At 45.1% G+C, this 25975-nt stretch overlaps 1 long non-coding RNA gene across 1 annotated transcript; it reads right to left on the bottom strand.

Annotated features, from left to right (window-relative positions):
• On the bottom strand, nt 1–21375 carry LOC146175592 (uncharacterized). Its single transcript, XR_014701430.1, has 5 exons — nt 21175–21375; nt 14680–14858; nt 13861–13988; nt 1342–1488; nt 1–1283 (listed from the first exon to the last, which is right to left on the bottom strand). It is a non-coding gene; the product is annotated as an uncharacterized LOC146175592 (long non-coding RNA).
• Nucleotides 21376–25975: the final 4600 nt, after the last annotated feature.

Below are 25975 nucleotides of genomic sequence, written 5' to 3'. Positions count from 1 at the left end.
AGCGCAACCTGAAATCCTTGAGAATTGCGCCAGCAGACAAAGGACGAGAAAGAACAAAACAATAAGCCTGCATCATAAAAAGATGGCTTAGCTTCCAACGAGATAAAGGCACCAGCACCTGAAGCAATAAATGACTGAGAACGAGATACGAATCCCAATTAGTGGCTGGTGGAAGCAGAAAGGAGCACAACGCAATGCCAGGCGACTACCCGAGCTTTCGGATGGACTGCTGGCGAGACCAGCAAACAGCTGCTCATTTACTCCGTGCATTGAGAATCTCACCCGCCTGACTTCTGACTTCTGCGATGGCGAAAAACTCAGATCATGTCCTCGAACATCTCTACGCTCTTCCTGGGCCTCTGTATCCCTGAACGGCCTATTCAGCCTTTTCTTTCCGCTGTCATAGTCATGCAGGAGCTTACGAAAAATTCCGGCCAGGTCAGGAGTCGACTCATGGTTCTCAGTGTTGGTCTCAACGGGATCTTCAAAGCGAAATACACATGTTTCAACTCATGGTGGTAGTTCCGCTTTTGTCACCAGTCACAGTCTAGTGATCGCGTTATCGCATGTTATCGCAGTATGCAGAGAAGGATTCCGATTCTCGTGAAGAGTAAAGTAAACGAGCTCGAAAACATGAAGAATCAATGCATAATTCGTCAAGTAGAAAAGCCAGTGATCTGCTGCGTTCACGTAGTCTTCGGCATTCTCGAAAAGGTCGCCACGGAGGAACCTTGCATATGTGGTGACTAGGCGACGCAGGGAGGGGATTGAACCTACAGCGTCTGGTAGACCACAAGACTTGGTGGCTGTTGTGAGCGGCATTCCGTCAGAGAATGGGCTAAGTTGCGGAGCGAACTCGGACAACTAAGACAGAAAGCCTTGCAGGGGGCGGCTAGTCCTATGGACGGCAGGTGCTATTATGTCTTCACTCTCTTCTCTCGTTCATCAAGGGAAAAAAGTATAGATCTCTCTGGCAGCTGCAACAATTTGTCATTGATAAAAATAGCGCAATAACAACTGTTTGGGCATTCTCATTGCACACATGCACATTCATACAACTGTCTTCTCACGAAAGATCAACACTAATGCCGACTAAACCCGCCACTGAAACAACTAAGTTATGCAATACATGGGGAAATACATGCACGATCAATGTAGTTGACAGCGCAGGTGCCTTGAATGCAGGGCAGATAATTTTCCACGCCAAAGGTCGTCATGCCGAAGTCACTCGTGGTGCAAGCCCCATGAACGTCGGTAGTATGGAGAAGCCACAGTTCGCTGATCTGCAGAATAGAAATGGAGGTGTGACAGTGATAGGTGCAGGAGATTTGAAGTGCTTACACTTGCAGCATATGGGAGTTCAGCCTTTTAGCGACAGCAGCAGAACGTGAATATGTTGCACGAAGCATGGCTATGCCGCCTGGCTCAAGGTGTGGCACCTCGTAGTAGTCCCTGCCGACAGCACTGGCTCTAGTGGAGAAGGGATACCTGCAAACAAAGCACCCGGGAGTGCACGCAGTTTTGAAACATCCAACACACTAATCAGATTACTGCGGCGAATGGTAAAAGAGGCAGGCAAGATGGAACGAAACGGCAGGATACATAGCTCCTCTTGCTCTTGTATGCATGAGGGTGCTTGACTGAATGACACAACAAGAGTACAGAAATAAAGGCTGCTTGCAACCGAGGCTCTAAGGGAAGCTGAAACATGTTTTTATCGTTTTTTGTCCGCTGAACAAGACTATCGTGTTTAAAAATGGCAGAAATGAACGCAAACGACACGTTTTGCAAACACGAGCCCAAGCGCGACCGCCCTCCAAACAAACGCCGCTGTTGTCCGTGATTGGCCGGGCCCATCATGACGTCATTCTCGGTATACCAGGCCGAAGCTGGCGGTGTTGCTGCATGCGCCTGCTTCAGGTGACTTCACAGCCCGATTTAAAATCTTATTGATTATTCGAACAATCTAAAACAGCTTGGACACTTACTGTAAAAGTTAAAGAAACCAACAGTTCAAGAAAACGGCGCTGCGAAAACCCCTGTCAAGTACATCGACAGCGAAACTTTGTCCATCTATCCTCCTCTGCCTCAGCTTTAAAAATCATTTAAACATACTGCATAATTCGGTTTCACTAGTAATAACGGACACTTCAATAAGGCCCCTGTGCAAGGCACTGGCACCACGCAGATATGAAGATTCTAGGGCATTTGTGAATAGCTCACGATTTTTTAATTTTGGCATAATATTGCAACAGGAAGAAATATATTTACAAAACAGGATTAAATATATATGCATTGAGAGACAGCCAAGGAGCCAGAGATTGAGGACCCAGCGTTCGACGCACTTCTCACCTTCCACAAACGAGCGCGCCACTTCGTCCCGATCGTTTTCCACCCGTAGCATTATTGCATATAGTCATTTTTTGTCTCGACGTTGCACATTAGCTGTTACAGACACAGCAGTGAATGATTCGGATTCAGTTTTGTACGCTTAAAGTTCCTGATACGAGGCGGCATTGGGCCGCACACAGACGTTTCTCGCGATCACCTTCGCCGTATCGCGGATTACACAGAAAGACGATACAGTTCAATCAGAATGCAACGTATTCCAAGTACTTTTAGTGGAATGGAAAAATTGTGAAGGGCATAGAAAACTACCTCATTAAAACGGTGCTTCTGGGCTGCATTCATTAATTCGAATGATTCGAGAGCGCACATTGTCATTCCTGTGCACAGTTTCTTCCATGCAGTCCCCGCTATGCGTGTTATCCCGTGTTATCGGCAAATTGTTGTGAAGCGAACAAAGAAAGGGCGGATAGAATAGTGAAGCTCCAGTGCACATGCGTTAAACAGATACCCGAGAGGTACTACTGTTTTGAACTCTGCCGGTCCGAAGACGCGAAAACGAGTTCTCACTGCGCCGCCTCTTTTAACGAACCCAGCATACCCCAGCACTCATAGACGCTCCGGTGACAATATCATCTCAAAATGAACGTCCCCTGTTCCTTCGGTATCTTTTCTGTACAGTTGTACATCTCTTAAAGACCTCAAATCCAATCCTGCTTACATTTTCTACGCTTAGCGGGCAAGAAGTCGGATCTACAGCAATTGCAAATTCTTCTGTAAGGGTCTTATTGGACTGGCCGTAACTACTAGCGCATCAATATTATGGAATATGTTTTCATTAATATTGAAAGTTGACGCGAAGGAGAATAAGGAGACAAAGTTTCATCATCATCATCATCATCATCTTCAACCTAACTATACCCACTGCAGGGCGAAGGCCTCTCCCATATTTCTCCAATTAACCCGGTACTGTGCTAGCTGCATCCACTTGACCCCTGCGAACTTCTTAACCTCATCCGCCCACCTAACTTTCTGCCGCCCCCTGCTACGCTTTCCTTCCCTTGGAATCCAGTTTGTTACCCTTAGCGACCATCGGTTATGCTCTCTTCGCGCTACATGTCCTGCCCATGCCCATTTCTTCTTCTTAATTTCCACTAGAATGTCGGTAACTTGAGTTATTTCTCTGACCCACTCTGCACGCTTCCTATCTCTTAATGTTACCCCTACCATTTTTCGTTCCATAGCCCTCTTTGTTGTCCTCAACTTAAGTAGAACTATCTTAGTTACCCTCCACATTTCAGCCCCATAGGTGAGTACAGGCAAGATGCAACTGTTGTATACTTTCCTCTTGAGCGATACCGGTAAGCTGCTAGTCATAATCTGCGAGTGCTTGCCAAATGCGCTCCATCCCAATCTTATTCTTCTTGTTATTTCCTTTTCATGGTCCGGATCTGCGGTTACTACCTGTCCTAAGTAGACATACTCGTCTACTACTTCCAGTACTTCGCTACCTAATGTAAACTGCTGTTCCTTCTCAAGGCTGTTGAACATTACCTTAGTCTTCTACATATTGATTTTCTAGCCTACCTGTCTACTTCTCTTGTCTAGGTCATCAATCATTATTTGCAGTTCATCCCCCGAGTTGCTTAGCAAGGCAATGTCATGAGCAAATCGCAGATTACTGAGGTATTCTCCATCTACCCTTATCCCTAACTGCTCCCAATCCAAGTCTCTGAATACTTCCTCTAAGCAAGCTGTGAATAGTACTGGGGAGATTGTCTCCTTGCCTAACACCTTCCTTTATGGGAATTTTTTTACTTTCTTTATGCAGGACTATGGTTGCTGTGCAGTCACTATCTTCCAGCACTTTCACGCACGGCTCGTCTACCCCCTGATTTCGCAATGCCTGCATCACCGCCGAGGTTTCAACTGAGTCAAATGCTTTTTCGTAATCAACTAATGCTATGTATAAGGGCTGGTTATATTCCGAGCATTTTTCTATCATCTGATTGATGGTATGGGTATGGTCGATAGTAGAGTACCGTTTCCGAAAACCTGCTTGATCCCTTGCTTGGTTGCAGTCTAAGGTTGTCCTGATTCTATTAGCGATTACCTTAGTAAATACCTTATACGTAATAGACAGTAAGCTGATTGGTCTGTAATTTTTTTCTGTCCTTAGAAACTTTCATTGTTATGGTGAAGGTGATTGCGAAGAACGTCTGTGCGCTGCCCGATGATACAGCGCATCATGAACTATACGCGGACAAAACTGATTCTGAATAATTCACTGCGGTGTGTTTCACAACTAATTTACATTGTCGAGACAAAAAATGACTAGATGCAATATTGTTACGGGTGAAGAACGATAAGGATGAAGTGGCGCGCTCGTTTGTGGAAGGGTTTTCTGGCGGGCTAGTTGGTGCTTGTCGTTCATGATTAAGCTGCGCTCTGCATCTGCGCTCTGTGTGTTTGTGGAAGGTGAAGAGAAGTGCGTCGGATGCTGGGGCCTCATTTGCCTGGCTCCTTGGGTGTCTTTCAATGTATATATCTTTAATCCTCTTTTCTAAATATATTTCTTCTGTCATATAATATGCCACAATTTTAAAATCGTGGGCTATTCACAAATGCCCTAGAATCTTCATATCTGCGTGGTGCACAAGGGCCTTATTGAAGTTGCCGTAATTACTAGTGCCACAAAATTATACATGTTTTATATGATTTTGAAAGTTGAGGCAGAGGAGAATAGATGGAGAAAGTTTAAAAGATATAATTGTTTTTTAGTTGTCCTCAGAAATTTTCATTGTTGGCTGTTTTCTTGAAATTAGCGATATTGTATCTCTCTATGGAAACTTTATATAATAATACGCTTTAGCGTTTTGATAGATAACTATGCTGAGAACATAGGGCCAAATTATTGCTGCTCTGCCATAAATATTTATTGAAATATAAAGCACTGCAAAGTAGGTAAAATGTTAAGCGAAAATTCACTGCATACAAATCAAAACATGCATGTATTTAGTCAGACACTTTTCAGCTACCTAACATTACCATATCTGTATAATTCATAACCAAAGTTCGTCAAAACAGCAGAGAAGATAAACATGGCTTTCCACCCCTCCGTCGTTATTAATTCTCTGTGCCCCGAAAACGTTTTTGGCAGCAAAACTAATCGCAGCACTCTTCTTTGCAGTCATCAGACAACAATGTATAAAATTTTGCAAGAAATATAAAAGGTCGACCAACCATCCTTTGTTCGATCTTACATGGAAACACCCTAATAATTTCTCATTGGCGCTACAGCAGACGACGCTTGGGGATTGAGCGGCGCTGTAGTAAACGAGCTACTCATAGAACTGCCTACTGTAAATCACTTTGTCTCACAATCAAATGAAGATATCATTAATTACGGCGCCGCCTTAGCAGAGGAGCTAATGTATACAAGACACTCGGATTATCCGCGACGCACCGGCGACTACCGCTATGCAGCTGTGGAGAGAAACTTGCTTGTATCACAGTTATTGGTCAGCGATCCACAATAAGGGTTAATTTTTTTTAACATTCCGTTATCCTTGGGTTTATTATTTAAGATAACAATAAATTTAAGCACCCTTTCTTGACCCTATCGCAAGGGATCGACGGACAGCTTGCGGGAGGCGTGGCATGTGGAGGCAGTGCTGCCTTCGGACGATTCTTGAGTGTGCTGTTGCCGCGCGCGAGCAGCACGGTATTCCAGTCACTGCGTTATAAATGACTGCTACAAATGCAGCTTCATTCTACCAATCATATATCGTTTGCTGTACCTAACTGGTAACTGAAAACTAACCGAGAACGGCAGCGAGCTGTGCAACAGTAAGCCACGAATCGCGTTTTAAGTTAAGCCTCCTCGGTTAAGAACCACGACGGTGAACGCAGCCTTGCAAAAACGGTAGGTGCGGGAACAATGGCAGGACGGCATGCGGACTTCAGTTGCGCTGATTTAATTGGAATCCCAAGTGGCCACAATCACTACCAAGATCCGATGATCGTCATCGACAAATAATCATCAGTGCAAAGCACAGCTTATTCCAGAGAAAATCATTTTTTTTTTCCTTTTTATAACGGAGACCCACTGCGCTGAAAGCTTATTCTGGGAAACTATAAAGCACCATGTCACCTCGACCACCAATGTTAGCACAAGGGAAAGCCTTGCTGATAGGCACTAGTCGCTTCCCGCACTTACAAGAATGTTTGCTTTCTGACACGAGGAAAATATTTTTTGAACATCGGACGACGTTTATTCTACAACTGAGAAAAATAGGCTCATTTAGTCGGAGAGCGTCGAGAAGCGCGCGGCGCCGCACTCCGCAACAGCCGCGTATCTGCTGGTTGAGCTCGTCGAATCTGCACTCTAAGAAAAAAAGGTGTGATCTTACCCCTTTAGGGGGGTAAGTCCACTGACGCACTGGGGAGCCCCTTTGGGTGCAAAGTTACACCCTCGACGGGGGCTTAAGTGTGTGTGGTGTAAAGTTTACGCTACAACGAGGCTAACGTTATGCCATATGGTGAAGTGCAAGTATATGCTTCTGGGGAGTAACGTTACCCTTTCTCAGAAGGACTAAAGGTTAGGCCATGAAAGTGCAAAAATATGCTCTAAAATCGGGTGCATGTTTGCTCCCAGCTGGAATAAGCTTATGCTTAATCATAAGGCGTAAACTTACCCTCACAGGGCCTGCATTTATGCCAGCGTAATGAGCTTACTACAGCACCCCGTAAGTGCATCTTTGCACCCTATGAATGGGCGTAACTTTGCACTTTTACGTTCATATTTATGCTTCGTTTGGAAGGGTAATATTACCGCCCAGAGGAATAAAATAAATTCATATTACAGTGTTTTTTACACCCATTTAAGATAATGTTGTTTTCCTTCGAAGGGTATGTTTGCGCCCTTCTAAATATAGTCTAGGCGCACACTGGTACGCTAGTAATTTGAAAACGACCACACTTCGACTGATTGTGCAGTCAGTCACAAGACATCGCCGCTATCGAAGCGATACGAGACATACATTTTCTTTATTTGCAACGCAAGCGACTCCGTTTGGCATATGTGTGGTAATGCTGCCTCCGCTGCAACATTAGACAGCCTTAACATACTCCCTATACAGAAGAAAAACGTTTGGTGAAAAGATGTATGACGTCTTCGTCAGCCGGTCACAGATGCCCTCGCTTCCGCAGTGTTGGTTTCTTCGTGCTAGAGCGACATATTTGTGACGGGCCATGTAGCCATTCAGGGTGCAGTTTACACACCGATATTAGTACATGAGAACGGAAGGCAGGGTTTACTTTTTATTGCGTTTGAAAATGGCAGGATAACCGAGCAGTCTTTTGTCATCGTCGTGGTTGAATCCATACTCCGAGGGAACCTGTGTGAGAGAAAAACGAGAGAAAAATGAGATGTGGAGGGAATAGACACATTCACAATGTATACACATGCAAGCGATGGAAACACCTTGGCGACTAAACAGCAGCGGCGCGGCAAAAAAAAAAAAAAAAATGGAAGCGTGTTGGAACCGCGTCGCGGCTGCAGATACAGCAAGCGCTTTCTCTTGCATGGAGAACATTTTTCCAGCACCGCACCCTTCTTGTGGCCGCCAAGCGAGGAACATCTGACGGGGCGAGTTACCGAGGATCGCTCCTATTTTTTCTGCACAAATGCTTTCGCAGTAGTGGTGCCGGCCTGTTTTCCAAGCATATATATAAGTGCTGGGCTACTTTCAGCTAGCATGTGTAATGATATGCTTGAGGCATCTGTGGACACACCCTGATATACCTTCCCCCTGCACTTGACCTGCTTCATACATGACAGCCCTGCATTCAACTACTGCTCATAAAATAAGCCCACTCAACTATTGTGAAAAAAACGTTTGCTGGAAATATGCGAGGGAACCTCAGTAAGCCGTCCGGTCAAGGGTATTTCACCTGGCGGTCACAAGAAGGGTGCGCAGCTGAGAAACGGTTCATTATTGTGCAGCAGGCCAGGGCGTCGATAACTGAGGAGACGTTCGTGAAAAATCACGCTCGGAAAACTCCTCCATTTTCGCAAGCATGGTCATCAAAAATGGTAGATGAGGGGGCTTTGTGCAATCGCAGGAAGCTACTGCAAAAATGTCCATTATGAGACATGAAATTAAGCGGCGCGAACTGGCCTGAAATTCAAAGCTGTGTGCATGATTCTGTTAAGCGGTTTTACTGTAGGAGAAAGGATATGACACAGTAATCAACAACGCAAGCTCTCAACGCCAGATAACTCTGAAGGACATGTCCCAAAACTAGACCAAACTTAGATATGCCTAAATAAGAGTGCAAGGAACAACAAGGAAACACACAGAAGAATGGACGGACACAGGCGCTCAATAACTGAAATTTTATTTCGGAGCACAACATATATAAACATGCATAAAGGTTTAGTTAACCACCAAATTAGCTTGATTAACCTGTATCCTGATGTAAACAATTGCAATTTGAAACCACCTCAATATCACAAAAAGCAGTTTTAAAACTTCTGGTTCACCTTCGCTGAAATACATGCTATACGTATGGGTGGTCACTCAAATGCAGTCACGCCTGCTGATCATAGAGATTGGGACCACTCGAACCTCGGACTCAACATTGTTCTCACTATTGCGACGCATGCTGATTAAACGAGTACCGGCTTAAACACACAATAAGGGCAGCAAAAAGTTTGAAAAATGGAACTTACAAGCACCATGGGCCGGTTTACGTTGACCGCTGCCGTCGCACCTGCTGTCGCCCATCATTGGCATGCGTAATGGAGTCCGAAGCTGGTCTTTGTGACACGGCGCCACCGCAGCAGCAGCAACCTTTCAAGTCCATACTTGTTCTCAACGCTGGCCCAGCGAATCTGCTAACGTGATCTCTCCTCCGCTGCTGCTTTTGCGCAGCCAAAGACTGTTGCAGCACTAGAAGATGCGTACTTCTTGCTTTGTCCAAGCTCCACGTCGTCGCTGATTGCAAAGTCGTCGTGAGCTGTGCCCTTAACAGAATTCTGCCGCGTCAGTTAATTTAAGATTACGTCTTTACAGGGGTAGTTCCCTGCAGTGACAACAAAGGACTTTGCTCGCACATATCTATTTGCATGTTGAGTATGATACAAATATTTACAACTCAAGGGCAGTGCAGCCCATAGGCATAAGACTGAGGCCACTGCTTCCGCGTCCGAACAGGACATCGCTTCTGCTGGAATGACTCGTGACCCACGGAGCCTTGAGAAGAGTATGTGTCATTGTGTCCAGAGCCACCATGTGCTCGCCGTCGAAAAGAGGCACGCATTTTGGGCTCCCTGGGACCTGTCATATTGTTCACAATGAAGGCTTGTGTACCCCGCCTAGGCACTCTGGAAGCTACAGCCAAACTGGTTTTCGAAAGTCCGGCGAAAAATGACTTCATGCTGTGAAGAAAAGAGTTCCGGGGAGCAGCAGGTTCTTCTGATTGTTCCTTACCCCGCCTCCGTCATTGGCGCTTGAGATTCAGTGTCCAAAATTCTGATGTTCACTGGAGGGGCAAGCTTATCAGGACAAAAGAGCGTGCGTCACCTTAGCGCTGTTTCATACGGCGAGCGAAGGAATCAATGCCCAGTTTCCTGAATTCTCGGAACTAGAAAGGATAAGTGACCACGTGCAAGTATCACAGGCTGTACGTGGCTCCGCAACCAGCTAGCTGGTCTTTTGTAAGATTTCCACTCAACTTATGCTCGAAGGCATCGTGTCGCACAATGCTGCTGCAGACACGTGTGTGCTGCATTGAAAAACGCGAAGTGCCTGGTGTGCGGCGTGATGGAAAACATGCATGCGTCGTGTTTCATCACAAAAGCGCCCGAGAAGCGGCGATTGGAACCACATGACAGCCTGGTGCAGCAAGTACGAAACACGCCGAAGCACTGCGAAAAAAAGCAGCCCTGGTAAACTAAGAACAATAGAGCTAGCTCTTGGGGCAGTTTGTACACCTTAAAATTAAAAGAACCTGCTGAAGTCGGAACGAATGAAAAAATTATGAATGATGACACGCAAAAATAACGTCTCCTGCAATATTAATACAGAGCACGAAGACACGGTGTACGCATTCTGTTTTCTTCCCTTTCCAAACTGATTAGCCTATTTTTGAAAATTGAAAAAAAAAAAAGGAATGAAGAAGGGAGCATGTGTGTAGAACAGTAAGATCAAGCAAATGAAAACCTTGGTCGAGGCAAGACGAGTTATTTACCGCATTCCGACGGCCCGTTAAAGTGCATTTATAGGGCAGACAGGCAGGTAGTTCGTTTGCAGAAACATAAAAACTCTCTAAAAGAGGAGACCCAGGAATATACAGGGCGTTGCACAATTACCAGCGCGCTGTAGAATGCTCCTCCAAGCTAAACCGCAAAATCCTCGCAGCTGAAATTTCGCACAGAAATGGCATTTTGCCCTTTAGTATTTTTAATATTAAAGTTGTTTGGCGTACTTGCCTCGCCGCATATTATGGGAACATTCGACTTCTGATCGAATCAGGCAAGAACCATACCATTGACAAAATGCCATTTATATATATATATATATATATATATATGTGTGGACCATATCACGCCACGCTTTCCGGTCTCCCACTATCTTCATAACATCACATAACTTCATCTGCAGCGCCTCGAGGATGCCATCCAACCATCGCGTTCGCTGCCTACCCCTTCTCCGGCGACCCTCAACCTTTCCCAACATCAAATCTTTCTCCAGCGACTCCTCTCTTCTCATCAGATGACCAAAGTAGCTGAGCTTTAACTTTAGAATTTGACCCTCCAATGAGCAGTCAGGGTTTATGGTCGACAATATCGACTGATTTGATCTTCTGGCCGTCCAAGGAACTCTCAAGAGTCTCCGCCAGCACCACAATTCAAACACGTCAATTCTTCGGCGGTCAGCCTTCTTCACAGTCCAACTCACGCATCCATACATCACAACTGGAAAGACCATAGCACGAGTTATACGGATCTTGGTTGGCAGTGTAATGTCTCTGCTCTTTACTAGGCGGTCAAGGCTAGCCATGGTTCTCTTGCCCAGAAGCAGGCGTCTCCTAATTTCATGGCTGCAGTCTCCTTCCGGGATAATCTTGGAGCCCAAGAAGAGAAAATCAGTCACAGCTTCCACTTCTTGTCCCTTGATGCTCCAGGACTTGATAGGGGAAGACGCCATGATCTTTGTCTTTTTAATGTTCAGTTGAAGCATATATATATATATATATATATATATATATATATATATATATATATATATATATATATATATATATTATACATACGTGTGTGTTTGTCCATTTGTAAACTAAGAATGTCCGACTGACATACTTTCTGCGGTACGGTAAATGAGGGTGAAGAAATCCTTATTTTCAGTGCAGCTGGTCGCATTCAACAAAAGCGGGTAGAAAGAAACAACGTTTGATGAAATTTGTCCTCGAGTGTCACAGCTTTCAGCTGCCCACCAGCCTGCCTCTAGTTAACGTTATAAAATTAAATAATTTCAAGCCAGCATGACACCAAAGCTGTAGACGCGATAGCGCCTTTAAAACGGCGTTTTCATTCCGCGAATTCTTGCCGTTAAGAGACGCAGAGTTTGGGAATGTGATTAACGCCTTTAGTTTGCTTTGTTTGGAGGAACGGAAGGTGTTGTATCTGCCTCACTTCTCGGTGAACGGCGAACTTTAAAATGAAAGGCATAAAACCGGAGGTAGAGCCGCCCAAATCTTTAACTGGCGTGCGCATGACGACCTCCTTTTCTATGCTCCTGCGCCTTAATAAGGACAATACTTGCCAGATGATCAAGATTACGCAAGAGCTTGGTGAGCCATTTCTTATACTTGACTGTTCGCAGGTTAGCTGCTCTGTAACGCTCAGAATCACAGAAAGTACTGCCGTCACGAACGTCATTTAAGATTTCGGCAGCTGTACATATGTCGTTGGTTCCAATCTCTGTCGCAAACTAACCTTCAACATGACTAGCAGATGGATGCTAAATGTGACGCGAAAAGTGTATGACACCACCCTGAAAGCTGTATAAGGAATCGATTTTATCAAGATTTTAATATACACCAGAGCATATATTTTTCCACGAGTTGCGAGTTTCGGCGACGACCATGGCAATGGCGATGCCTTTTCGACCGAACGAGCTGTATGCGCTTCAGGTAAAATCAAATATGTGAATAATTTTGTTGCTGAACATCCCCCCCCCCCCCCAGCACCTCTTTCTCTCTTTTCTTTTAATCCACCTTCCTTCTTCCCCTTACGGTGTGGTTCAGGATTCTACCAAGAAGTGTGACAGATACTGTGCATTTTCTTTCTTTTAAGAAGCTTAGCAAATACGTTTGCACAACGGCCCGTGACCGCTATGCAGTCGGAGCGGCTCCACTAAGCCTGAAACAGGCTGTGTACTGCCAGAGCATTACTCCCACAATTAAAACAAAAAGTATCTGCTGTTTCATTACAATTTAGAAGCAGTTTTGCAGTCATGACGTCACCCCATAGAAACCACGACACACCTGCAGCTTGCTGTTCGTGACCGGGGAAAGGTAAACATGGAGAGGGACCCAAACCGCGCGCGAGAAAAACGGTGGCGAGGGTGGCATAAAAGGCGTCCCCTCTCTGAAAGCGATGGTGCGGGAACGAGACATGATGTGCTGCATGAGCGCCCCATCGTGACATGTGCTCAAACTAATCACCCCGCTGTTTAGGAGGCAGGAACATACACACAAACACACAAACGCTGGTAGAGAGGGTAAGTAGGGTTGCAGTAGGGTGCAAGTTTTCTAAGAGGGGGTAAGTGAATAGGGACCTGCTTCCAGCAGGTGCAAAGTTACCCCCAAGGCCTTCTAAAGGGGGTAAATGTCCATGCTATGCCCTTTTTACCCCTTTCGCACACCCTTTTTTCTTAGAGTGTGAACACGCAGAAACTTCAGCGCAGAACCGAACTGTAGAAAGCAAACGGCACCAGCAGCAGATTGCGCTGATCTGTCGATCACTGAAGCGTGGGATGGAGAGAAGCAAGCATGCAGAACGCGCGTCCGAACTAGCCGACCGGCAGGCATGCCGAGATTCGCGTCACATCCGCCCTTTCCCCAGTTTCAGCGATGACATGGCCGTGGCGCGTTTTTAACAAGCGTTCGTTTCTTGTTTTTGTTTTTATCGACATAAGGACCTATTGTCATCAATGACCTGTTACTTTGTTACTGGTATCGTCATTCTGATCGTCATTATCTCCTGTACTCGTCTCGTCACACACCTTGTCCAGGCCAACAATAAGCCAAGAAATGCTTTCGCATTAATATTATGCATGACGTGCAACTGGAGCACATGGTGTCCCTGAAGACAGCTGACCGCATAGAACACAGGTCCAAACTCCGCGGCGGATGGTGTGGAGACAGGAAGACCCGTGGCAAAATATAGAAGCAACCGTGGAAGTCGTACACGATATAATTTATAAAACATATAACGGTGCAAACCTGTAGGCGGCAGTGATGTCGCAGGAGACAGCACAGGGCGCAGATGTCCGAGCAGGCCATGGCCGATCTCCAGGAACGATACGAATGTGTTTTCTGCTCAGGAGGGTCGTCTGGTAATTCAAGCAAATCTGGAAAAAAAAGGCAGCTTGGAACAAACAAATGCCAGCATATCTGGTATACTCACCATTACTGCCGTGTGGCTACACGGCACAAGTCGACGAGGAGCGGCGCATGCCCCAGTCAGAACAGAAAGATTGCCGCACTGACCTTGGCTGCAGCGGAAACACGATGTGCTGCAGACCGCAGGCAGCGTCCGTTCTTCAGAGTTGCTTGACGAGGTTGGCGAGATTTTCCGAAAGCTACGTACGGCCACGAACCACATGTCGTACAATTACAGCGCACTTGCGAGCCATTTTTGTTCTTCAAGATGACATGGTGGCTGAGCCGCAACAGCTTTCGGAACGGGTGCCTATTCCGTGACGCAAACGGCAGCGGGCTTGCTTAGGTAAAGCTTCTTGAGGCAGCGAGGAATACGAGGCAGTGAAGTCAAGCAATTCCTCGCTAATTAAATACCTGCACCTACCCTGCCTAATGTCATCTAAACAAGCGGCCGCCCTGAGTCCTATTTCCCGCCGCGCTTTCGTCACGGAAATAAGACCCGATGGCGACTGTCCATGAAACCGCTACACAAGTGCCGAGATAATTTCATTTACAGTTTTGAAGCAAAAGAAAAGACTAATCCAATGTGAGTAGCTGAGTTAGAGCATGGTTTCACAGACACAAGTCGCCCTCGCCACGAGACTTTGCCCCGCAACTCACCTTCGAAGCCGAAGGCCTGGCTTGAAGATAATGCTGTCCCCGCTCCTTGGCCGGGCAGGTGTCTCAGCCGACAATGGGGAGAAAGTCACAAGTTGCACGGGTCGTGTCCAGTATTGGTAAGGTGCATCGGCTGGTCCCCTCCCTGGCAATGTGCACCCGTACTTATGGAACAGAGGAACCTGCAAGGGAAGAAATGGGAATTGTGCACACAATCAATAAGTGCCTAGTCGGCAATAACTTGGTTGCTAGAACGAGCAATGGAAGATGCAGGGAGCACAGAAAAAAGGACAAGACGAGGAGCTCAAGATATCGTGTTTCGTAAGTATGCATGAGGTCCTTGAGTGAAAAACACGCAATTATCAGAAAAACGAAGGCTGTTTTAAACAGAGGCGCGAAAGCGAATAGCCCTTACAATTGATTCCGAATTCCTGGCTTGACGATGATGCTGTCTACACTCTTTGCTCAGTCAAAAGCGTGATGGCTCCGATAGGCATCTGGAGGATGGCAAATATGACAGCAGCTTTGCGGCATGTGAGAGGTGCACACAAACAGCAGGTCCCGGTGTCGTGTGCAGTGCGGCAGTGTCATAAGCTACGTATCCTTGACAGCCAAGGCGGAGCTGTAACCAGAAGACGCAAGCGAGTAGATTTAGGGAGGAGACCACACTGGAGCACCGTAAGAACGTATACCAGCAAGGCAGAAGATTAACCTGGTGCACTTAAAGGACCTGGGAAAAGCTCTTTTCAAAACTAGACAACACGCATGAGACCAACAGGCATGGCGTGAGTGTCGCTTTTTCGGCTCCTAACAAGTGGGGAGAGTTGTGCCCCCGAATTTGCAACCCAAGAAAAGGGGGTTGCCAGATAAAGCACGACTCTCCGTTCACAAAGTGTTCTGTTGGAGTGGTCTATGCTATTCCCTTGACGTGCGGAAAGTTGTACGTAGGCCAAACTGGCCGATGCATCAACGAGCGTTTGGGGGAACATGCACGAAATTTGTCAGATTTAAAAGACAAGTACGCACATTTGGTTGCGCACGTAATCAACTGCAACGGATGCGGGGCCAGGTTGAATGAGACGAAGATTCTTGGAAAGAGTAAGGATAAAACGGCACGTGTTAGTTTGGAGGCTTTCTACATCAAGAAGTTTGACAGCAGGTGTATCAGCATCCCCTCATTATCTCTTCTGGCCTCCGAAATTAGGTTTTTAGATTCTGTTATCCATTAACCGAGTTTTTTTTTTCCTTGCGTTCTCGATGGTCGATTGATGATTTCCCCTATCTTTCTCCCCATCCTTCTTTCCCTTTGGAAACTTCGCCTATATAAGATCACTCGTGGTTTTCAATAAATTCAGTTGTGAGTAGCGCCTTTGTCCCGTCTTCTTTCTTGTGGTGTGTTTATTTCGGCGCAGTTTTTCACAGTACAAATATGAACCAACTAGCCCAAGAAACGGTGTTAACGCATGAGCAATAGGTATCGCATCAATCCTCTCTGCAACGCAAAACATTTTTATCTGGCTTCATTAGCACTAAACATATCGGCGATCGAAAATGATGCTTCTCTCTTTCTCTTCCCTTATCTCTTTCTCTCCCTTCCCCTGCCAGAGTGAAAGAAAAGTGTCCGAGTTGCGACGGCGCAAGCTCCGTGAAAGCCCGCTTCCTTGACAGCATCCAGTGAGCGGGCGCACCCACCAGGCCCTGATGACCCTGCTGTGCTGGCGGAGTGGTTAGGATGCTTGAATGCTGTGACCAAGAATGCGGAATCTAAACCCAGCCGCGGCGGCCGCTTTTCGATGGAGGCGAAAAGCAAGGCGCCCGTGTGCAGTGCGATGTCAGTGCACGTTGGCCAAGTGGTCGAAATTTTATGAGCCATCCACTACGGTCTCTCTCATATCGCTCTGAGACAACCCCGTAAACCAAGCAACCAAGCCCCGATGACATCATTTGATCTTTCTAGACGTCATAGGGGAAGAAGCAGCGCGGGGAGGCGTCTCTATAATCGGTATACCAAGCGACCGCCGAGAACACTTTTCAAAATTATATAAGCTCCACACAAAGCTTTTAAACTCAACTCGATTGCTCACAGACCAACACTATACATATCTTGAATTACAATTATACTACAAGGACCGTTTCAGGGACTATTTTGCGGAATGCAAAAGGGTGTGGTACATAGTTCTGTTATGAACCCGTTCTACGCTTTGCGAGACCCAATACTATTCCGACGTCGTCACCTTGTCAACCGATGTCCATCGCATGACCGTTTATACTGACCTAAATTCCCAAAAGTTGCGTTATCACTCTTATCTAGGCCTCTCCCATAGCCTGAATCGTTTCGCCATGTTAAAAACAATAAACCATCACTTTATCTGTCTCATATCACATACCGTTGTCACTAACATAAACTGGCACTATTATTAGCTATCACTATCTTAGTAACTATTTATACAGGGTGTCCAAACTAAGTTTAGTGAAAGGCTAAAAATAAAAAAATTGAGATAGGCCAGGGAAACCAGTTGCTAGAACTGGCCGTCTGACGCACCACAGGCAATTTTTTGTTTCGCAAAAAAATAAATATTACTGAAAATAATTTTCCTAAATTTCTAACCAGCATTTACTTTAGGCAATACATGTTATTTGCAAAGTTGGAGAGCACCTTCAGAACATATTCCATTTATTTGTGATAACGAACGCCTCACGCGTTTTTTTTTTTTCCCCGATCTGTAAGAAATACGCGCGAAATACAAAAAAAAAAAAATCACGTGAGTCGCACATTCGCGCGTTGCGAATGTGCTGCTCTGAACCATGAGTGAACGAACCACCATCTGCCAAGCGATAAGGCTCCACGACCTCGTCAAGAGCTTTTAGCAATGGGACCCGTCCGGGATGTTTCTTGGGCGTGTTAAAAAATGAAAAACAAAAAAAAAAATCAGCTGCGACCGCGGCGTCATGGCCCCGTTGCAGCGCCAGGCCGATATGTATGCTTTAGATTCTTCGCCCGCATCAGCCAGCCGGCGCACGTGACGGTGCCCGTTGCAGTGAGCTCACCGCGCTCGCTGCAACCATCGCCCACATATCCTCCTACCGCCGGAAATCGGCTGTCGAGTAACGGCTGTCGAGTTCGTTCAATCGAACACGATTGAGAGCACCACAATCATGGCGCGCGAGTGCGTTAGACAAGTGATATTTTTGTATTTCGTGGGCTTTCTCATTTAGAGCTCGAAAAAAAAAAGATACACGTGAGGCTTTCTTTGTCAGAAATAAATGGAATTGGGGTTTCCGAAGGTGCTCTCAAACTTTGAAAATCACATTTATTGTCTAAAGTCAATATTGAAAGGTTTAGGAAGTTATCTCAATTATTAATGTTAATAAGAAAAAAAAACGTTGCCTGTAGTTCGCCAGACGGCTGACAGCTGTATTCAAGTGGTTTCCCTTGTCTAGCTCAAATGTTTTATTTTTAAGCCTTGGCCAAAGTTAACTTAGACAACCCTGTATAGTCTGATATTCTCCTATGATTACCATTAATGTTGACCTGAATTGCCGTTGAGGTATGTTATCAGTCATTTGTCTTATTATATAATTAAGTATTTCTATCTTACTAGTAACTACTTAATACGATGAGTACGATTTTTCTTATTCCCCTGAGAGAAGTGCGCTGCTAAGACAGGAGGCCCAAAAGAATGAGTGCCGAAACTATGCGTCCGCAGTTGTTTTGCTTTCAATCTTACGATGGTTTAGTGAGGGGGCTGGAATGCAAAGCGGCGCAGGGAGTCCTGGGGAGTCTGTTTCTGCTCAGTGACTGTACGTTTGCTTTCCGCGTTGTAACAGAAATGTAAGCGCACAAAGTACGTGCGGTGCTGCGAATATGTTGCTCGCCTGCAGTACCTGCGCGTGAGTCGTTCGCACAAGCCCAACACATGCAGTGGCGGAAAAAAAAACAAACAACTACCACATCTGATAAAAAGGGCGGTTGTATACACTGACGCTTGGAGTCAAAACCTGGCAAATTAGACAAGACGCTGCTTAGCTGATGCATGAATAATTTTAACGTCTCTATAGCCGTATCACATAGCTGGCGCGAAAATTAGCAGGACACGTGTGCTCCCCTATTATGTGTTAGCGTTGCATAAAAAAGGACGCTGTTTCTCACTTTTTCATATTTTATATTTTTGTTTCGTATTCTTTATACACGAATGCTCGTCATCATTGAACATTAGCCTTGCATTCTGAGCAGTTCGGCGCCTTTGAATGCATTTCTGCCTCTGATTATTTTAAATAACTGATCAACTACACAATAAAGTTATCTTAACATCATCAACCATCAACTTTTTATTCTGAGCATTTTGACGCCTCTGAACCCGCTTTATTCAGTTTTAATTTCTATAATGATTTCAATCCTTCAATTTTTTAATTAGCGTCATCAAGCATTGGCTTCATTCTGAGCGTCTTGACACCTTTCAACCCCCTTTTACCAATATTTGACTTTGTTCAATTATTTCAATTGCATTCGGTTTTGGCTTTAAAAAAGACGCAGGCTCTGAAAGGAGTCCGGAAATTTCGGCCAACTGGGGTTCTTTAAAGTGTGCTGACATCGCAATGCGTTTTCGTCAACACCGAAAATCAGCGCCGTGGCCGTGATTCGATCCCGCATCCTTGGGAACAGCATGTCGGGTGCCTTATTAATTAATTGATCTATAACTCACTAAATTTAGCATCATCAAGCATTGGTTTTTCCGTCTGAGTATACTGGCAGCTTTGAACATTTTTTCTAGTTTTTGCATTTTTTTATTTCATCATTTAATAAATAAATCAATTACAATGATTTCACTAACCTGTCATCCCCTCTTACACAGCAATCAATAACCAATCACAAGAACGACAAATTATCATGATACAATGTTTTTACGCGGTCCCCAATTTCCGACACGCGGCGCCGACTATAGTGGTGCACCTAGGCCGAAGGCTTTTAGACCGGACGAGCTGTACAAGATATCGTTGGAAAATTAGGAGGACACTCATGCTCTACCGTTGAGGGTATGACGCAATGGCGTTTCGAACACACGAACGCTTTTTTTTTTATTCACTTTTATGTTCCTTAAATTCCTTTTCTTGTTTTCATACACACACATACACAATGACTACCAGTATTAATTTCACTATCATTGTCTAATCGTGTAGTTAATTTATCATTATTATCACTATATACATATCTTAGCAATATACGCTATATGTCATTATTTACTATTAATTTCATAGCTTATATTCATTTGCAATCGTTAATTGGCACATAGCATACCATCAAGTACAATGCACACACATTAGCTCACACCAATTGAAGGCACTTTCGACACACACTCCCTTCCCTCTTTACACCACTCATGAGCCAAGAAAGACTTGCGCCTTAAAAGTCTGCGGCAGTACATGAAATAAGGCATGCATCGCTTTGGGACGTTAATCCCCACCAAACAACCAAATAAGGCATGCAAGTATAAAGGCAAGCTCACACTAGTTGGTAAACGCGCAACGTAGGACGTTTTCCGTGTGCCGATTCCAGCAAAAGCCGGCTTTTTTTTTTTTTTTTTTTTTTTTTTTTTTCCCGCTGATGACTTTCTTAACTTCCGTTGAGGGATGGCGTCGCGGTTTATTTTCCCAGTTTCGCAGAAGAAAGTAGCGAATCGAAGCTGGCCGTTCACCCGCAAGCGGAGGCTGACAGCAAAGCAAGATGACGACGCGAGGCTGAAGTTCAGTGACCCGCGGGTGGAGGTGGCGGCTGACAGTGCAACAAGATGGCGCCGTGACAGTGCAGACGTGCAGACGGCGGCTGCGCGGGCGGTAGGAGAGCAAGATGGCGACGCGGGGCTCAAGCGGCTGCGCAGGCTGGAGGAGGGCAAGATGGCGACTCGGGAAAAGCGCGCGCTTTCTCGTTTTCACTAGTGTGATGTGACTGCCGCCCTTTCCACTCTTCTTGTTACCGTCCTCTTTCAGCGTCTCCTCTGCATTACACGGTAAACGCAGGGGGAAACGCGAATATCACGAGCGTTGTCATCAACGCTACGCCACTGCGAGAATTTTCTTGCTAGTGTGACGAGGCCTAACGAGTGCAAATCTTGCGGCGGCAGTGGTCTCACCAGAGGTAGAAGAATGCGATAAATGGCGGCACACGCTTCTATGCAGTAGCGAGGCGGGAATGCTTCTTGTTCAGGAATGTCTAGTTAAACACAGGCAAATTGTTCCTCCACACGACACAGTGGCCGCGTCACAAAGGCTTTCGGAACGGGTACTTAGTGCGTGACGGAAACGGCAGTGAGCTCGTATCGTTATCATTTCTGGAGACAACGACGAAATACAAGGCAAGACGCGGCAAACTACTGTAACAAGCACTGAGCTAATTTCATGTTACAGTCTTGATGGCAGAAATGCCATTAAGCCAATGTAAGCAGTTAATAAAGCTTCACACACACAAGCATAACTTGCCGCGAGGCCTAACTATGCACTCACCTCGAAGCCGAGGGCATAGCTCAAAGATATCCCAGTTTCTCGGTCGACCAGGAGTATAACTGCCTCTACAGCCTCCCGTGGCGACAAACGAAGACGACGGCAAACGGCCGCCAGCGTCCAGACATCCACAACGAGCACAGTGGTCAATAACACTAAAATCAATCTGGCACGTCACGCAACGCCAGCGACGAAGACGATATGACTGCTCGCGAGCGAGTCGTCCAAGGAACCCGGGAGGTGTGCATGCGCGGTCACTGATAAAACGCTCTAGAATGTTCTTTTTCGCTGTGATTGGTTCATTTCTTGGGCCTGCTAACACTTCCGCATCCGCTCGACTGTGCGCTTGTTGGACACGTGTACACGCCGAAGCCATGACGAAGCACTTCGACGCCGCTCTCCGAGCTGTCTGACGTTTTCTTTTTGTTTTGCGTCCGTCTGCGTCTGGCTGAAGCGATGTTAAGATGTCGAATTTCTTTAACAGGAGAGATCTCAGTGTGCATGCCGTTCAGGCCCGCTTGCAGGCATTTGCTTGGGCGACGCGTTTTCGCTACCGTCATCAGTGCTTGAGGGGGAGCCGAGTGAAAGCTTTTCACTCCGCTCTTTCTTGTTAACGAATCTTTCCGTACCAAACGTACCAGATTTTGCGCTCGACCGTTTCGGACATTGTTGCAAAATATTCGTGGATCTTTATCTGACCGGCTATAGTAATTATCCTCAATAGCTTTGGCGCAAATTGGTCTTAGTAGAACATTTACACAAGCCAAAAGCGTTGCTCCTTTTGAGAATTTTGTAGAGTTAAAAAATATGCATTGCGATTTTCAATTGCACAGCAAACACATTTGTAGCGCAGTTTTTTGTCCTTTTTATTTGATTATTTTATCAAGAACTACGGTTTTAGCGTTTTTTTTTTAATACTTTCGGGACATTGGCGAGCATGTTCCGCCGCTTTCTTGCAATTAAGCTAATATCATGCAATGCCTGGTATGTTGTTCGTTATTGTATGTGTGAAAAGTTTTTGTGTTTGTAGAAGAGCGTTACGCTATATACCTGGTCTTGTCAAGGAAAAGATTCATACTTATATACATGCTGGAGCATCTGTCCGACCTGCATAGGGACAGAGACTTCGTTATGCACCAATTGCATTTATCTTCTGTTCCTGCATCAGGCATTGCATTTGTCTGCTGTCAAAAAGCGAAATAATAAATAAATGAGCGGACATGGGAGCAGCCATCGCGGCACCATGGCTAACGCAACTCTGCTGTATGTTCCGGAGGTTCTGGTGGCCCTCGTAACGTCCTTTCATTCAGTTCCAATTACTTAAAACCTTCTTTCGTTCGGTTCGGTGAAATATAGTAATGAATTATTTTCCCTTTTTTCGTGCGATCCGCGTGAATGGTGGTATTCTGTATAATGGCATGCGCTTCATTAAAGAAACAGTAAACAAAAATTTGATAACTGCTAATTTAAAGTGCGCTAATAACGCACATCACATGAGCTTTTTTGCATTTCTACTTTGCTGAGTATATGGTTGCTGCGGCCTTCGTCGAAACCGCGGCCTTGAAATCAGTAGGCGAATGCCAAATCAAGCGTGTGAGGTGCAGACTGGGAAGAATTAACGTAGTTTGTTTATTGCATCCGCATGCACTTGGGTGTTTTTCTAACGACATAAAATGTTTTAAAATGTGCTTCAGGAACCATCGCTTTATTCTTTCATAACTATTAATTTAAGGTGGCTTCTATTCGTTCTTTATTGCACACAATTACTCATTTACAGTGCACTTAAAGCATCACAGATGGTGTCGTGGTAGGTATGAAGCAGTAGAAGCAGCGTACACAAAGGATCTAGTAACGTTGGCGTACACAGCTACACAAGAAATAAGGAAGCATCATGCCTAAACAATTTAAATAAGCTTTCGAGAATAGAAATCGAGCATTTTTTTTTTCTACCAGTGAATGCAAATTAAGGAATAAACTTGCCATAAGAGAGCAAAGAAGACACTTAAACAAGCAAATCTATTTCAGAAGGCTTAATCTTGCTAAGAAGCCGCAGCTAAGAGGAAAAAAGACAGCTCATGCCTTCCCACAGCATACGCACAGTCGGAGCCAACCGGCCCGCAAGGAAGGGGGTGGCTGGCGCGCTCACGGGTAGCGTGCGCAAAAGAGCAATAAAAATAAGAGCATGAAACCATACCATACCATGGTCATGGTGGCCAAGAAGCGGGCGAGGAGGATGAAGAATGGGGGGAGCTGTCATTTTATACGGGCTGCTGAGTCGTATGAGGATGATTCGCATTGCTAGCTTCCTTTTCTGTCTCGCGAAAGGCGGGAAACCGTTTCGTCGGCGGCGTGTTACGTTGCTCGTTGGCATATCTCGTCTGACTCTCGCACTGGAGCCGTCGTTGGCGTTGTCTACTTTATATGAAATTGGACGTTATGGAGAAAAACAAGGTGGATGCTATAATTAGACAGCGTATAAGGCGGTCCTGGGGTTACCTAACAATGCGTCCACCGAAAGGCTGCTGGGATTAGGGGTTCACAACACCGAGGCACACCTGGTGATGCAACTCGGAAGGCTTTCGAAAACAAAAACGGGAAAGTACATATTGGAGAAGATCGGTATTAGAGATGAGAATCCAGCCGGGGGCATGAACGTTCAGGTGAGGCGGGAAATGCACAAAGGATTGTACATAAAGCATTTGCCCAAGAATATGCATCCGGTAGTATATTCCAAAATAACGGCTTAAGGGGCTAGTTGGTGCTGGATCATATTCAGATATGATCCAAGATGGCAAAGAAGAGGAAGATGAGAAGAGGAGGAAGATGAATTGTGCCTGATTGTAGAAGAGGAGGCGTGGTGAAGAGGAAGTGTTTTCTAATTCTAATTACAGTTGGTAGTGTGCGCGTGTGTTGTGTATCTTCTCCTGTGGTAGTATATTGTATCTCTACCAGAAACTCCTCCTATTATCCTTTACGCCGACGATACAAGTGTATTTTTTTTTCAGCTGAAAACTTAGTCTGCTTATTTCCACATGTAAATTTATGGCTTGAGAATTTATCTGATTGACTTGTTACAAATTTATTTATTTATTTATTTATTTATTTATTTATTTATTTATTTATTTATTTATTTATTTATTTATTTATTTATTTATTTATTTATTTATTTATTATAACCTGAAAGGCCCCATTGAAGGGGTATTACATGAGGGAGTGGGTTTCAGGGCATAATATTGCTTCAAGTGATGATTTGAACAGTGATGGGTCCGTATGGAGCACGACGTCGGCAGGCAAGTCATTCCAGTCTTTTGTTGTGCGAACGAAAAACGAATATATATATATATATATATATATATATATATGCGCAGATGTACGGGCTTGCGGAGGATGGGTTGTCTTTTCGTGGTTCGCGCGGCTGGAGGTGCGTTATGCAGGGATGATAACAGACTCGTGCGAAAGATGATAATAGAATTTATGAAATAGAGATAGTCTTGCGATGCTACGCCGGTTAGCTAAATTTGATAAATGAGCATTGCATTTTAGTTTGGTTACACTTTCATCATAAGAATATGCAGAGAAGATGAATCTAGCGGCGCGGTTTTGTATTGCTTCTAGTGTGTTAGAAAGATTAAGTTGATTATTGTCCCAAATAGCGCATGTATACTCTAGTTTGGGCCGTACAAATGTTACATAGGCTAGTGATTTTAACGATGGTGGTGCTAGACGTAGTGTTCGCCGAAAATACCCCAGAACTCGACTTGCTCCTGCTGCAATTTCTGAGTTAGCTATTAAGTACTTAAAAGGTGGTTCAGAGGGACGCCTTTGAAAGGAAGTAAATAAGTTTTTTTCACGTTAAGAGACATGAGCCATTTACTGCACCAAGTTAAAATGAGATCTATGTCACATTGAAGAAGTTGGCGATCGCTATGAGTGATTATGGGACGGTACACAACAATCAGCAAATAGGAGTATGTAAGAGACAACCTTAGACTGCAATCAAGCAAAGGATCAAGCAGGGTTTCGGAAACGGTACTCTACTATCGATCATATCCATACCATCAATCAGGTGATAGAAAAATGCGCGGAATATAACCAGCCCTTATACATAGCATTCATTGATTACGAAAAACCATTTGACTCAGTTGAAACCTCGGCGGTGATGCAGGCATTGCGAAATCAGGGGGTAGACGAGCCGTACGTGAAAGTGCTGGAAGATATATATAGTGGCTGCACAGCAACCATAGTTCTGCATAAAGAAAGTAACAAAATTCCCATAAAGAAAGGTGTTAGGCAAGGAGACACAATCTCCCCAGTACTATTCACAGCTTGTTTAGAGGAAGTATTCAGAGACTTGGAATGGGAGCAGTTAGGGATAAGGCTAGATGGAGAATACCTCAGTAATCTGCGATTTGCTGATGACATTGCCTTGCTAAGCAACTCGGGAGATGACCTGCAAATAATGATTGATGACCTAGACAGGAAAAGTAGAAAGGTAGGCTCGAAAATCAATATGCAGAAGACTAAGGTAATGTTCAACAGCCTTGGGAAGGAACAGGAGTTTACATTAGGTAGCGAAATACTGGAAGTAGTAGGCGAATATATCTACTTAGGACAGGTAGTAACCGCAGATCCGGACCATGAAAAGGAAATAACAAGAAGAATAAGATTGGGATGGAGCGCATTTGGCAAGCATTCGCAGATTATGACTAGCAGCTTACCGGTATCGCTCAAGAGGAAAGTATACAACAGTTGCATCTTGCCTGCACTCACCTATGGGGCTGAAACGTGGAGGCTAACCAAGAGA

This window comes from Amblyomma maculatum, chromosome 10 (assembly GCF_055883805.1).
Source record: "Amblyomma maculatum isolate TAMU_Amacu chromosome 10, ASM5588380v1, whole genome shotgun sequence".
NCBI lineage: Eukaryota > Metazoa > Arthropoda > Arachnida > Ixodida > Ixodidae > Amblyomma > Amblyomma maculatum.
Note: the sequence above shows the minus strand (reverse complement) of the source record. Positions and strands in the feature narration are given on the sequence as shown.